Source organism: Squalius cephalus (assembly GCF_949319135.1).
Source record: "Squalius cephalus genome assembly, chromosome: 6".
Taxonomy (NCBI): Eukaryota; Metazoa; Chordata; class Actinopteri; order Cypriniformes; family Leuciscidae; genus Squalius; species Squalius cephalus.
In genome coordinates this window covers 7515864-7532040 of record NC_137127.1, presented here as the reverse complement: position 1 = coordinate 7532040, position 16177 = coordinate 7515864, and the positions used below count along the sequence as shown (strand labels likewise).

The 16177-nt window shown below is 35.6% G+C and overlaps 1 long non-coding RNA gene across 1 annotated transcript in view; it reads left to right on the top strand.

Moving 5' to 3' along the window:
- Positions 1-2466: 2466 nt before the first annotated feature.
- Positions 2467-16177, top strand: part of LOC307160016 — a 30780-nt gene continuing 17069 nt past the window's right edge. The window contains exons 1-2 of the long non-coding RNA XR_013821487.1: positions 2467-2526; positions 4158-4390. This is a non-coding gene — a long non-coding RNA (uncharacterized lncRNA). The remainder of the gene's footprint in view (positions 2527-4157; positions 4391-16177) is intronic.

Sequence of the window (16177 nt, the reverse complement as noted above, 5' to 3'; positions counted from 1 at the left end):
CAACACGCTGCATCTGAAGAAAACACATGCAAATAGAAAAAATACCCGCAAATTAAGAAAACATCTTCATCAGTTTTACAACACATTGTGTGCTCCAAATACTCACAACACAACCAAATACAGAAACGCGCTGGTGTCCAAGTCTTCTTTAAGAAGATCGCTGAACTTTGATGAATGACAGCTGTTAACAGAGTCTGATATGAAACAAAAAGTAATCCCCCATAGACTCTCCTAACCCTCCACCCAGCCAAATCCCAATACCTCTTTCCCATTCTAATATTTCAAACCTGCAGGGGCAAGACCATTCATGCTGCACAACTACTTGTAGATTAATTAGGTAAGAAGTTTGTATAAGTTGACCCAGAAAATCTGTTCATGAGTAAAATACCATCATAAGTAAACATGCATCATAATGGAAACATTGCAATTCATCCATTTTTGGCAGGACTAAACAAACATTAGAGCTATACCTGTGATCTCACTCTTTTGAAAACATAGTTATCACTGTTAAGTCTTGTTTGATTAATGAAAAAGGAGTCAGAGAAAAGAATAGAATCAAGATAAGTCACATATCAGAAAATACAAAGTGAGTAAAGCTACAAAGAATTTGTTTGAACAAATAGATTAAAGCATGTTCAAAGTACTGGGTGAATCTGAAATGTATATTATTTTGTAAAAGTAATGTTGAATGTAATGTTATTTATATGGCCATTTGCATAAGTCAACATATAAGTGAAAATATACTGTCATATATGCGTTATTGGGATATCAACTCTAGATAATTTTCCATATACAATCACTTTAAAGAGATAGTTCAACCAAAAATGATAATTCTGTCATTAATTACTCACCCTCATGTCGTTCCAAACCCATAATACTTTCGTTCATCTTCGGAACACTTTTTGATGAAATCTGAGAGCTTTCTGTCCCTCCGTTGAGAGATACACAACTACCACTAGGTCAAAAAGACCTTAATTTGTGTTCCGAAAATGAGTGAAAGTCTTACGTGTTTGGAACGACATGAGGGTGAGTATTTAATGGAAACTTTCATTTTTGGATGAACTAACCCTTTAAAGTTCTAAGCTGTGCAACTCTATACTCCAGTTTTTGTAAGCAGTGAAGCTAAGGATCTTTAGTTGCTTTGCCTGAAGGGATCAATCAATCAGCGGTTATAGACATACTGGGACACGAGAGAAAGGACTATTGGCTGGGTGTGGCCTGGCCGTCTGAGAGATGGACTACATTAGCTAGAATGGCTTTTTGTCCATGATCTGTTACAATTCGGTGTAGTAAACAGCTATATTTTTAGCTAAGTACCTCTGGGCTCTATTTTAAAGTTTCTTCAGCAAATTGAAGTTTTGCTTGCTCTGTGTAAAGTGTAGCCATTTAGGTGCTTTGCCATATAGCTTAATAGAAATTCTCTTTATGCCCTTTGATCACTTTTGAGTTCTACCCTCTAAAAAACTTGAAAAAAAAAACTTTTTTTTCATCTACTTCAGTGGTAGTAGTTGTAGTAAGGATGAAACTTAACCTGAGCTACTGACCAAAATGTTTCAGTTTTGGTTTTTGGACTGATTTTGAGGAAGACAGCTGGAAATTGCAAAGTTTCTAAAGTTACAAATTTGTGATTATAATTTATTTTATTTTGGCATGTATACTTTGCAGACACTTTTTAAATAAGTAAATGGTTAATTTGGTTCAATTTGATTAATTTAAAATTAGCAGAAAATACGTTTCATATCTCATTACTTATTACAATATTTTTTTTGGTAACACTTTACAATAAGGTTTCATTAGTTAACTACTTTAGTTAACATGAACTAATCATGAACAATGCTTCTACAACATTTATTAATCTTAATTTCAGCATTTACTAATAGGCTACATTATTAAAATCAAAAGTTGTATTTGTTAACATTAATGCACTGTGAACTAACATGAACTATGAACTATTTTTTTTATAAACAAAGATTAATAAATACTGTAACAAATGAATTGATCATTGTTAGTTCATGTTAGTTGAATGCATTAACTAATGTTAACAAATGAGACCTTGTTAAAGGAGAACTCCGGTCAATTTTAACATTGAGCTCATTTTTTTGTAAATTTGGAGTGCTGTCAATACAGAGAACAACGACAAAAATCGGTGTTGCCTACACCGTGTTATCCTCTTTTTAAAATTTGCACCCTGTTGACTTCAATGGGGCAAGTTTTAAACCTGCTTTTAGCCTCTTAACATCCTTGATGTGTCATTACAAGTGCCCAGCCATGTGAGTGATTCCTTCAGAGTGAACACGGTGAATCTGACTGCAGTAGATGTGAAAGGAATAAAAGTGATGTTAATTCAGCCAGCGCACATACCTGTATTTTCTTCCTGTTTTCGGTCGAAGTCCACAGTAGTCGATTGTCGAGTTCACGCGCGTGATCATAGGTAACTAAACCTATGCGCGTGAACTCGACAATCGACTACTGTGGACTTCGCGCTCCCACGCGCTCAGGACCGCATGCCGAGGCTGTGGATTACAGGTAAAAATGTTGTAAATTATGTTCAGTTTCTTGGACAGACCGATCGTTTCGCTTTATAAGACCTCAGTGTATCGTCGGGAGCCACGGGTATTAATTTAGTTTTGCCTGCATATGCTTTTTTTTTTACTTTCAAAGTGACGGTAGTCATTGACTTGCATATTATTTTTTTGGGTGAACTATCCCTTTAACTACCACGAAACACTAAAGTAAGACCAGTTATTTCTACACATTTTTGACAAATTTCATGTTTAGTATGAGTGACAACACTAATATAAACTTAACATTGTGAATTAAATACTGTTCTTATACGAAAACAAAACTGAGAATGATGGTATAACATCATGCATGTTGAACAGAATAAAAGCTGACAGTTGGAAAAGATGATAGTAGTATTTATATCATGGCCAGACCTCAAACTACTACTGTCATTGCGTTATGGTTTCAATGTTAATCACACAAAATCACTTGCATGGGCTGGTTAGAGCAAAGCATTTAGATAATTCTGGATTGCATCCATATGAAGAATTCTCAGAAACTGCTCTTCTGATTGGGTCATGAGTTCTGTTCCTTTGTTTTCATGCACATGTGTCGTCTGGAGTGTTCAAGAGGATCAGCATATAATTCCTTAAAAATATTCCTTCAGCCAAAATTCAGAGAGATTCTAAGAGGATCGCTTTTAACCCACAAGCCTCCGGGAAAGATAAACTGTAGCCTGCCTTCAAATCAAAGCACATTTGATAGGGATTAATAGGACTGCACCACAGCCTCTTACTAGCCTACTGCTACATGCAGCATATATTGAATGCTGACTACTATTTAAAAAAAACATATGTGGAATTCAATGCATTATGCAGCGAGACACATTTCAAACAATATGCTACATTGTTATCACCTTATGATGTTTGTCACAATCTCATTACATGCATGTTATTTTTCATTCTTTATACATAGATTATATTATATTAATAACACAAAATGTGTAGGTCAAGTTGATGTACTGTATAGTATGCTATACTACACACTTTAATAAATGTAGTTCATACATTTGCATACTATCCACATTATACAAACTATTTCCTGCAGAAACAGTAAGGTGGTGATATGATATAATGAACATAGCCAGAGACTGTGAAAACCGCACAAAATGCAAACAAAATCTCTCCTATAATTAAGTCATCACTCATGCTGATCCACTTAAACCACAAAAAGTACAAGTGCAATGATCTCTCAGTGTTTATGGAATTATAATAATACTGAGAATCTAATATACTGTAAGTTGTTGCTTTTATGAAGATCTTTCTTATATTTAATTAGCCGGTACACCTGTTTGCAATTACTGTGCTTGGCAATCAAATGACTTCCATTTCCAAATATGATGGATAATGCAAACTTTTATCTGCACTAACTAATGACTGGCAACACTTGCACAAATTGCATTAGTAAAATGCACTTACCATGATAAAGGCACTGAGTTTGTTTTAATGTCTTTTTTAGAGGTCTGTAATCAAACTGGCTTCTCATAGACCTTTAAATCACAGTTCCGCAGGCTCTTTGAAACAGGCTTGATTTAGGAAATCTCTAAAGGTGGCCAAAGATATCAAAAATTCAAGTGATTTTGTCTCTTTGCACAGAGCCGATTGGCATGCTGCTTTAACCATTGTCACCTCTGCTGGAGAGCTGGATTGGAACAAGAAACACTTTCCTCCCATTTGTCCTGCTGCTGGCAAACCTTAGACAGGCCTCTTCTATGCTGCCAATGACCTTGTTGGACAGACTGCAGGTGCTCAGAGGACATGCGGCTGCTTTGCCAAACCAGCTTTTTCAGATGGGGCCAGTGTGAGAGTGAGAAGATGGAACGGATGAGGTGTGTGTATAATACTTGTATATGGGTATGTTCTTGTTCATACATGTTCTTGCTAAGCAATAGAAAAAGACACAAGAAAAGAGTATTTTTAACTTTACAGCCCTGTTCATATTATATGACTGCAGTAGGGGAGACCTGAAAGTGTTGTCGAATTTTAACAAAATCATTTTAACCTATTTAAAATTTGCAGCAAGGGTAAATCACTATTGTGCTTTTTTCAAATCTGTTTAAAGTTTAATTTAATTAATTATTCAATATGATTTAATTATTAATAAATATGAATGTATTTATTAATATTAATTAATTAATAATCATTTCGTTTTTTTAATGCTGCCTTCACATGCTATCAGAATTTAAAGTTGTTAAGAATTTAAAGAAGTTAAAAATTGGACATGAACGAAAGCTTGGGAACAATTTTGATACCCAAGTTCCCGAGTTGGGCGGGCCATAAACTTTAAACATGTTGGAGGGCTTTAAATATTGCTGGTGGGATTGGTAATCTGTAGTTTTTTCCACAGCAGCTTCATCGCCTTGTGTTGTTGTCACTGAAGTAGTGCATATTTATATATGAATAATCATTTGAAGAGTAGTGTATGCTTTATACACAGCAAAAATAGCCTGTGTTTGACCCAAATTCCAGAATTGTCAGCAAGCTGACCAGATAGAAAGTGTGGTGAATGTTTACAGTTGTCAATGAATGCGACGCTTAAATATAATTTTTGCTTTAATAAGAATTTCCCAATAAATAGGCAGGAATAAACCTGGTATACTCAATGATTCCTGTTCTTTCATGTACAACAAAGCACTTGAATGTGACGAATGCGTGGAAAGTAAGAAATTTCCGATTGCACGTGAAGGCAGCATAATATTTCTATTTAGCTTTATTTTTATTTCAGTTTTAATTTTAGTAATTTTAATACTTCAACCTAAACTTTTTCATTTCAGTTAGTTATCAAGGCAACTGTAGATAAACCAAACTAAACTCTTCAACTGCCCCCCTTCAACTGTAATCGATTAAGATTTTCCTTTTCACAGGATGAAAACTATGAAAACTAATTGCATGATGAAGCAATGCAAGAATGAATGTTTACTCGTGTCTAGAGGAGATTAAAAGCTTTTATGATAATCCCTTTATTCTAGCATAGCAAAACTGTGATGCTGATTTTTGTGTCCCGGTCTTCCCTGCTGTGTGATGTGTCTGGGTGCCAGTCTAATTTGTAGGAATGCATTTGAAATTGTCATCAAACCTAAAATGGTGTTTGAACACAAGAAGGGATAAGCATAGGATATAAAACAGGGATTCTGAAGGGCTCTCATATTTGTAAGTGGAACCACTTGCATTTTCTCTAGTGCCCAAACAAATAATAGAAATCACACCCGTATTTAAGCCAATTTGCATTTCAGGCCATCTGAAGAGGCCATTGAATAGGGGGATTTAAATAGGATTCAGTACTCAAGCAAATGAGTCTATGCATATTTTACCATAGAACAATTTCTCTTTTGAGCAGTCGCAAATAACATGAGCAAACAGAAATATTGCAATACTAGTTAACTATTACATTGCAGTTGGCATTAAATGAAAGTTCACAATTCATTTGTGCATTTAAAAGAAAATGTACCTAATTATTTAATCAAAATATCATAACTCGATCTTACAGTGAAATGTCACTTTTCTCTCTGGTGACGTATGCCAGACTTCTCCAATCATTTTGTCTGCTTAAACCCCGCCCCTTTCTTACAATCGACTGCAAACTCATTCAGATCTGCCTTTATCCCATGAGCAACCGATGGAGAGAAACATTTATTTTTATTTTTTTTCTTGGTTAATCCACTTCACTTGGATGTACATCACAATGTGGAAGAAAAAAAATCTGACACTATATTACATTGCAACTTTAATAAATAAAAAAGTATTGATTATGTAACCAAAGAAAACAAATAGGTATAGGGATTAAATTCATGACACAAAGCCTTTCACAATAGCCTGCTCTAGTGTGGGTAATTTCTTAGACATTTGTGATGTAAATGTAATAGAGGGCTGTTGTAAGTGGAACTTTTGACAGTTTCTTATAATAGTAACCATTAGCACCAACAAGGAGTTCATTATGTGAGGTTAGACACCATGGAGTACAATAATGAAAGAGCTGCATGTAGTCTGCAGCCATGGCATAGAAAGACACCCCTGTATGGACACTATAGACATAATTAATTAATGTCTTCACTCAGACTTTCCATGTCAAACTGGCAGTTTAAAAACATGTCACATATTCAGTGCTTGCTAGGGAAGTCCAAATACTGTCTGAATCAGAAACTCCCATAGCTCATTAGCATAACTGAGCACCACAGCTGAGATAGTTGGCTCCAGAACTAACGTTTTCGACAGGAGAACTATCAGTTTATGCTGTATCTCACTTTCCATTTTTAGCTAAATTAACAGAGATGTCCCAACTTTATGCTAGTCAAGAAGGTTTGTATTATCTAGACATAGCTTAGCTGTTAACATTCACATTTTCACTCATCTTCAATTGTCCTCTATTGACTAAGAGTCAGTATGAAACATAAGTTGCAATAGTCTTTACTTCCCTAATGTGACACACATCCGAGTGAAACGGCTTCTCGAACAAGAAAAAAAATGTTGGGCGGGACTTGATTTTGTCCATCGGGAATTGACTGAATCGTTGGATGGTTGTGGTTTGCTATTGCTGTTATCAAATGTGAGTGATGGGTTGTCTCGCCCTTGTGCCGAAAAACTCGTTATCAGAGAAGAGAATGTAGGATATATCACAGACACAGAAACGAGAGGAATGGGAGTACTGCAATAATTGTACGTTTATTGAACCAACGACATGCAGTAACATTGTGGGCAGGATCACCAGAAGCAGACGTGGAGACAAGGAGATGACTTGAAACAAATATCGAAGATAAAGCGTGGGAGATCTTTCAGGTAAGACTCACGAAGTAAGTATCCAGGTAAGTGAGTCCATAACTCAAGACAAGGGCCAGACAATGGGCCTGTCTAAATACCCACACTTGCGGTCTTGGCCACTTGAGAGCGTGTGCACACAACAGGAAGTAAGTGTCTCAAACTGACCACCAACAGCTATTTTTAGAAGCCATATTAATTTTTTTAGTCCAACTGTCATGGAATGGAACACACAGGAATGTGGGATGTCAAAAGTAGCGAAGGATACATCTATGCTGCCTTCAAAAATCAGATCAGATGAAGGGATCTCTAATGACAGAATTTTCATTTTTGGGTAAACTATCCCTTTAACACCAACAGCCTTGTGACAGAAACATTAGCGATACACTAGAAAATTTGTATTATTAAAATGCTCGACACCTCTAATGTCATATATCATAAACAAGGTACGTCCTAAGACCTTTTGTTGGATTTTTTTTATTTTTTATAATTTTTTAATAAAGGCTTTTAAAGCTGTTATTGGGAGGAAAACACAGTAATCAACGACATCTGCTACAGTGCATGTCTTACTTTGGCTTTTATCCACAGTTATATGGGTCATTGTATCCCTTCATCCCTTGATTCTTGTCACCTAAATCTGAGTCACACAGTCAGACAGATTAATTATAAAACTCTCTCTCTTTCACTCTCTTTTTCTTTTCCTCTCTAACTCATAAACAACAGGCATAGCTGCAGGCTGTGTCTCATGCTAGTTTCTCGACTGTTCCAGTGGTTTGTGGTACATTTATTCTCAGGTCTTCTTTCTTAAAGGTCCCATGGCATGTATTATTTTATTATTTTATAATGTTACCTGGGGTGCCCTTATAATGTTAGTGTGTTTTTTTTAGATCAAAAAAAATTGTCATAATTTAGAAATAATACCCTGATTTTAGCCTCTGATTTGAGCGCTCTGTTTGAAGGGGCGTGTCTGCTCTGAGACTTCAGTGTAAACGCCCACTGCTGTGATTGGCTTATATGCTTGCATATGAAATAGCTAGCATTACATGTGGAACTCTCTCGAAAATTTTTACTATTACAGCTATCGACTGTCATTTGGAGCCTCCATTCTTGGTATTTGAATCCAGGAAAGCCATTTTCTAATCTACCACAAACACACACACAAAAAAGCTGTGGTGGAAATTCTATGGTATGTTGCTGAGGACATTAATCCCATTCTAAAATGTCATGTAATCCACAAATTAGTTTTAAGAAACTGATTTTAAGTTAGGCTTAATGGTAACACATTACAATAAGGTTCAATTAACTCACACAAAACATCAATGCATACGGTAAGAACAGTTCTTTTATAGCATTTTCCATTTAATGTGTTTTACATTTCATTACATTTCACAATAGTTAATTTATTATGAACAAGCCTGAATTAAAGGGATAGTGCACCCAAAAGTGAGTAAATGATGACAAAATTATGACAGAATTACAATATTTTTGTTTTGGTCTTTAACAATGAACAACAATCTATTAAAATGTATAATTTATTATAGGACATAAATAATAAATATACATTACTGATAATTCTAATAAAATATAAATTAAGTATATATTTATATATAAAAATGCTGGGTTGTATCAGCCCATGTTTGGGTAAAATATGGACAAACCCAACCGTTGGTTCAAATTGTTACATTAAGTTTTTAAACCCAACAGTTGGGTTTGTCCATATTTTACCCAAACAAGCCTTTTTTAGTGAAAATATTCACTACCTTTCGAAGTAAAGTAATGCTTTTTAAAAAATATTTTTGAAAGATGTCTCTTCTGCTCATCAAGGCTGCATTTATTTGATCAAAATACAGTAAAATTCTAATATTTAGAATTAAAAATTATAGAATTTTCAGCATCATTACTCCAGTCTTCAGTGTCACATGATCCTTCAGAAATTATTCTAATATGCTGATTTGCTGTTCAACAAACATTTATTATCAATGTTGAAAAGAGTGCAGTCTAATTTGTGTCCCCACAATGTAAATGTTTGTAAAGGTCTGTGTAATAAAAAAATCTTACTGAACCCAAACTTTTCACCGATCTTACATTAACCTAAATTAATAAATGCTGTAAAAAAAAGTTTGTTGTTGTTAGTTCATGCTTCTTAATGTTTAACCTAATGCCAAATTGAACCTTACTGTAAAGTGTTACCAGCTTAAAACACATTTGTGTCAAATATTATTGTTTTTATGGAGATACAAGACTAGATAAAGACATTTGGGTTTTATCTTGCTCTCAAATCAATGAGATGGTCAATAGGGGTCATACAGCTGACCTGTCCTGTTGTAGCTAAGTTCTTTGTCATATCATATGCAGATGCTTGGTGTCATGGATGACAGGCTGATGGAGTCATTAGTCACCGGTACCATTATCCACAGTTTGGATGGAGATGAATCAGCTAGTAATTAAATGCATTGCCAATTTTGACACCTGAACTGTGTATGAGTGCTTGTCCTACAAACTGAAAACTAACCAATAGTGCCTGTCTGTTAAAAGGTCATTCCCAAGGGTTAACACTGTAACTATGGAAACAGAAGGTGCAGGATAAGCAGCGATCAATATGATGCAGGTCAAAGGGTGGATGTTGTTTAAAGGTAAATCTAATATAGATTCCTAAACATATGAGGGACTCAGAACACTGAATTTTCTGGTATACAATAAGACTAAACCAGTGTAAATGTGAGTGACAAATAATGGTGCAGGTGAATGGTAATTACAGTGTTTCTTTGTGATTTTGACACATTTTAAATACTGTAAATTGCCGTTTAGTGGATGTGATTAAATGTTTGACATAGCAGCCATACAGCTCCTTATGTGTGTGTCAAAAGCCTCCACCCATTGCATCAATAGCATGAAATAAACACCGCTTTAGGTATCTTCGGGGCAATCTCTCTTTTTCTCAAGCAATGCGATTACACATGTCCTTGTTCCCATTGACTTGTTGGTGTACAATGTGTTAGTGATCTATGTTAATAGGATTATAGTGCAAAGAACTTGCTGTGTTTTACCCCTTCATATGGTCACTCTCCAGATCAACTGAAATTAGATGAGGAAAACTGCTTGTCAGCAATGCTAGGATGAATTGATCCTATTTCATGCGGCGTATTATGTTGTGTTAAAGTACAATATTATGGAGTGAAAAATATATCTTAATTTTGTTCTAGTAATGATATATTTGATGTATTGGGCTACTATCTCTGCTGTTGATTTGTTTTATTGATTGTTTACCAGCATTACTATTGTAGAATTAATCGTGTAGCTTTTTTTAAGCAGTGAGTGCTTGTCTTACGTACTGAAGACTGCAGCCCTCAAAGGCAAATCTGACCATATGTAATGGCCCCTTGGGAAATGGGTGTTGGGCTCTTTTGAGTTGAGACAGTTAAGGCTGGCACACACTAAAAGATTTTTAAAATCTTTTAATCTTTTTGATTTTTTCAAAAAGTGAGAGATCACAAACATGACAATAAAAAAAAAAAACATAGATTTAACAGTTTTGTTCCTATTGTGTGTGGAGTGCCACAATGTGACCAAGACAGCACACCAGATTCCATTCACAAACAACCAGAGTCCCGACTGTGAACATGGGAAATCTCGCAAAATCTCTCGCGGACAAAGGTGACTTTAGAGTAAACAAACATGGCGGACGACGGGCAAGAAGAAAAGGCGTTTACTTTGGACTACTTTTTACAAAAAAGTTTGGTTGAAGTCGTATTATGTTTCTGTCTTTCGTCAACTCACTTTCTGATTGGGTATCGTTTCATTCCACGTGACAATCTACAAAGTGTGTGCGTGTTTGTCCTCGGGGTCCACACAACAGGACTTCTGATCAACATGTTGAATATTTACAATTCGAGATCGGTGTGGGCCCAACGTTATTCCGAGCAGATTCCGGAAAATCTGATAAGAACCATCAAGATAATCGTGACTTTGCCTAGGATTGTCAGAAGGGGAGAATTGGGCCCAAAATCAGCCCGATTATCTTGTTGTGTGTGGGTGCCTTAAGGCTTATTATATACAAATCAGAACACCCTAGCAACAGCATAGCAATCCTTTAAAAATCTATTTTAAACTGCTAGCAACGACTTAGCAATGTCCTGGAAACCTTCCACAACCCCTCATGTTTTCTACCCATATTTTCTTCTGAAAATGTCTTAAATTTCCATAGGAGTGTAATGTAATTCAAGACCCGGTACCGCTTTTATACCCTAAAGAGATTAAAGAATACATGTAGAGGAAATGTACACTATCATTATAAAATTTGGGTCATTAAGATGTTTTTTAAAGGAATTAATACTTTTATTCATAAAAGACACATTACATTGATCAAAAGTGACAGTAAAGACATTTATAATATTATAAACATTTTAAAATATTAATCAGCACAACAGTTTTCAACATTGATTATGATTAGAATTTTTTTACATGACACTGAAAAATTGAGTAATGGCTGCCAAAAATTTTGGATTGGCATCACAGAAATAAATTACATTTTAAAAAATACAAAATTTAAAGTGTAATAATATTTCACAATATTGCTGTTTTTATTGTACGTTTGATAAAAATAAATGCAGCCTTGGTGAGTCTAACAGACGTCTTTCAAAAACATTTAAAAATCTTACTTACACCAAACCTTTGAATGGTAGTGTACATGATTACACTATAAACATATTGAAATTACGCCACATTGTTTTAATAAAAGCAAATCATTTCATCATCTTTTATTAGGAACAGCTTTATTGTTGATCATTTGATTATGGCACTGAACCCAATGAGAGGGTCAGAGCCTTGTCAAGCTGGAGCCATAATTAAAGCTGCTTTTTCATTCTCAGTACGTATGAAACATTTTATTAAAACTCGGAGCATAAGTAATACAGTCAGTGAACCCAAAGATTATTGTAATCGAGCACAACCAGAGCCGCTGACAGGGAAGGTGATGAGAAGAGCAGGTTATCAGAGCTGATTTATAAGTGTTTTTAGCATTCAGACTGAGCCGCATGGATCCAGACTGCAGTGGAGAGGGCGACCCCTGGTCAAGTGTCTGTGTCTGATGACTTAATTAGGGTCAGAGTCTGGGACACTGGCCGACTGAGGGACAAAAGCAGTCTGGGATGGGCGCTATCAGCATTTCATACTCTGTCTTTGTTCATGTGACAGCACCAGATATGCTTTTGTCAAGTAACAAAAATTAATGCTTTTTTCTACCAGTTTTGTTTATAATGCTTCTTACATTCGCCTATATAACGCCTTCATTCATTTTAGGAATTGAATTTATTCTTCTTTTATTATTTTCTTATAGTTCTGCATTGAAATTGGATTGAAACTTTTTTAAGTAGTTCAACAGTAACATAACACTTTTTTTTCATTTACACCCTGTTTTCTCTCTCTTTCTTTTGTCCTGTCTTTCAAATCCTCCTACAACTACCCCTTCTTCCCAAAACCACTGGTCCGAGCTCAAATACCCTACACCAAGAGAAAGGTGATAGCTGACAGTGGGAACTAATCTGTTCTATTGATCAGCCTGTCAGCCAGTGACTTCAGTCAGTAAAAAGGCCAGGCACACATCCATTAACCCATTACATTTACAAGAAATGATTTTTCCAGTGCAAACCTTTACTTTTATCGACTTGTATAGATTTCTTTCCTTCCATAATCTTAAAGGTGTACTCAGTGCTTCTTTTTGATAATTAAAAAATGTGCTATACATTGAAGTAATATTACACAAAGAGTGCTGTTGTTCTGAAAAAAAGAAAAATTCTGACCTACAGCACGATTGTGAGTGTGATATTGCTTTTATAAAACAGTTGTTAAACTGTTTAAACATTTTTTAAAAAACAATTTTTTTTCTCTGTCTACATCCTAACAAAGTCAAAGCATAATTGAGCATTTCCAAGCAGTGGTCTTCTGTTTCTGAATTAATCAGCTTTTTTAAAGGAATCGATTAAGGGACAGATTCAATGACTCACTCATAAAGACATTGATTGGTTTTAGAAATACAGAGGTCTGAGGTTTATCACATTTGGTTCTAACTGCGATAAAGGCCACAAATGTAATAAATTCTGGATTTTGGCTCAATTAGTTAAAGTTGGCATGAAACGGAAGTTGAAATAGTCTTTTCTTCCCTATTGTGAAAAATGTAGGGCGAAACTTGATTTTGTCCATTGGGAATTGTTTGGATCATTGAGGTTTGCTATTGCGGTGATCTCATGTGAGTGACAGGTTGTCCCGCCCTCGCGCTGAAAAATATATTATCCGAGAAGAGAAGAGATGTTGCTAAAATCATTTACTTAAAAATAAGAATTGTCCATTTTGATTTCATAGTGAAATAGAGTTGCAACCGAGTAGAAAATTTTTTTTTTATTATGTTTCATATGGCTCTGTTAATGTTTCTTGTCTCATCTTACTGATAATTACGAATTACATTGCATGAATCACGTAGATTATGTATTTTCAATTCAAAATGGTGAAATTTTATGAAAATAAAGGGTAACGCTTTATTTTGGTGGTCCCTTTTGAACGTGCTTTTGACAAATAACTTTGCAACTATATGTCGACTAACTCTCATTAGAGTATTAGTAGACTGTCTGCTTCATATCTGCTAACTCTTTATTGTAATGGTCCTCCAACAGACATTCTACTGACTATAAGTCATTTTGCAACTCCATGTCAACTTAATCTAGCCTTAACAGTCTACTAATACTCAACTTACACTCTGAGAGTTAGTAGACATGTAGGTGCAACATTACTTATAGTCAACAGAATGTGTTAAAGGGACCATCAAAATAAAGTGAAACCAAATAAAGTAGTTTGCTGTCAGTAGTTTAACATTTCTATCCTAAAACTGTTGTCAAATATTAAATGTTTAGCTACTTCTATCTTTGCACAGGCGGATGAACAGAAAAATCCCAGTGCTGTTGGACTGTCAAATCAGCATTTTTAAGGAACAAAACAAAAGGAAAATAAACAGATTTGGTGTGAAGTAGCAGCATTTAATCAACAGACTTCAAGCTTTAACACTAACAGCTGTTAGTAAGTCCACTGGAATGAAGGAAAAGCAGTGAAAAGTAAAAAAAAAAAATTCTTTTTTCTTCTTCTTTTCTTTCTGACCAGTCTATCAGTAATACTAGTGTGTTTAGCATCTGCCAGTGAAGAGTAGGAATAGTGAGCTCTGGGGTTTGGTTACTGACATCTGGGGATTGGTCACTGGCGTCTCTGGATTTGGAGATCAGAGCAAGTATCCCAGGGGGCGTTGATAAAAGTCTTGACTTCAGCTTTCACACAGAATCACCACATTATGTCACTCCGCCAGCGCCCTCCTTCAAACGCGGAGAGAAATGGATCCAATTGTTGCCCACAAGTCTCTGCGTCATTGAATATTTATCACCTCCATGATATTGGAAAAAGGTTCTAGAGCGGCAGCCCGCCTCGGGGGCAGGGAATTCAACACCCTATTATAGAAGAAGAGCAATATGGCTGTCATCAGCTTCCCCTTGGTTGTGTTTAATTAATTATCTGTAGCCCCCCTGATCGAGCCCCTCTTTAAACGCTTCCCTTAATCCCAAAGACATGTCTGAACACATCATCTTTTAGCTTTAAAGACTGCGAGGTAGTGCAACAGGCTTAGTTTTAGTCAAATGTATTTTTTATGTAAGAGCTTATAATAAGATTTGTAGCTGTATCAAGAGCGAAAGACAAAGTAAATATATTGTATTACAGTATCCTCTCTTAAAATGACAGCTCATTCGTCTATCTCTGTATCAATCCCTCAGGCACATATCATAATACCATTTTCTGGACGTTTCACAGTCTCTTGATAAACAGGAGCTGAGCATTTGTTTTTATAAAAGAGAAATGCCCTTGTTACTGTGGTGAAACTTCCCCTTTAAAATATTCAATCTCATTACTATTGTTTTTTATTGAGACTCATCGATGGTGCTCTAATCCTCCAGCAGTGTGCGTTTAAGTTCGAATTGCTGTGGTGTTAGAAGGATCGATTTTCTACAACAGGAACATTAGCGATTCTCGAGTTGAGGGTATTAAACTCCAATCATTGTGTTCTATTGTTTGGCATGTCATATTGATTATCTCCCAGGTTTCACTGGCACAAGTGAAATATTGGAACCTTCATCTGCCATGCACACGAAGAATACTCTCGCCTCTGTAAATGAATAGGTATGTGCTCTTGCTTAGGGACATCAGGTGGGATTAAATATCAGTTTTTGGATGATTGCATGGAAGAATGGAAAACAAATACATAAAACCATTTTCAACCTATATTGCTGTTAAAAAATGTTTATGACTTTGTCTTCATATCTTGCAATTGCGGCTTTATTTCTTGTAATTGCAACTTTTTACCACTCAATGACTTTACAATTGCGGCTTTGTCTCACAGTTATGACTTTATATCCCACAAAGTGACTTTATATCTTGCTATATGACTTCATATCTTGCAATTGTGGCTTTATTTCTTGACAGGGCAGCTTTATATCTCACAATTATGTCTTTATATCTCACAGTGTGACTTCATATCTCATATCTTCATTTTATCTCACAATTTTATCTTGTCTTATTTATTTTTTACTTCGAGGCAGAAACAGGCTTCTACAGTATGTTTGTGTTTAGTAGGGAAGGAGATACGGGTCTCTCCAAATGCATGGATAAACACCTCACAATCCAATAAATATAAAATGAGTCTGGCTCATGTATGTTTTTATGTGTGGAGCGAGGAAGGGCCTGAGGCAGTTTCTTGTCATTTGCAGAGAGTGAATTGTCAGCCTAGTGTGGAGGTCAAAAAGTGAGAAATGCAGCAACCTCTCACACGAGTAGCC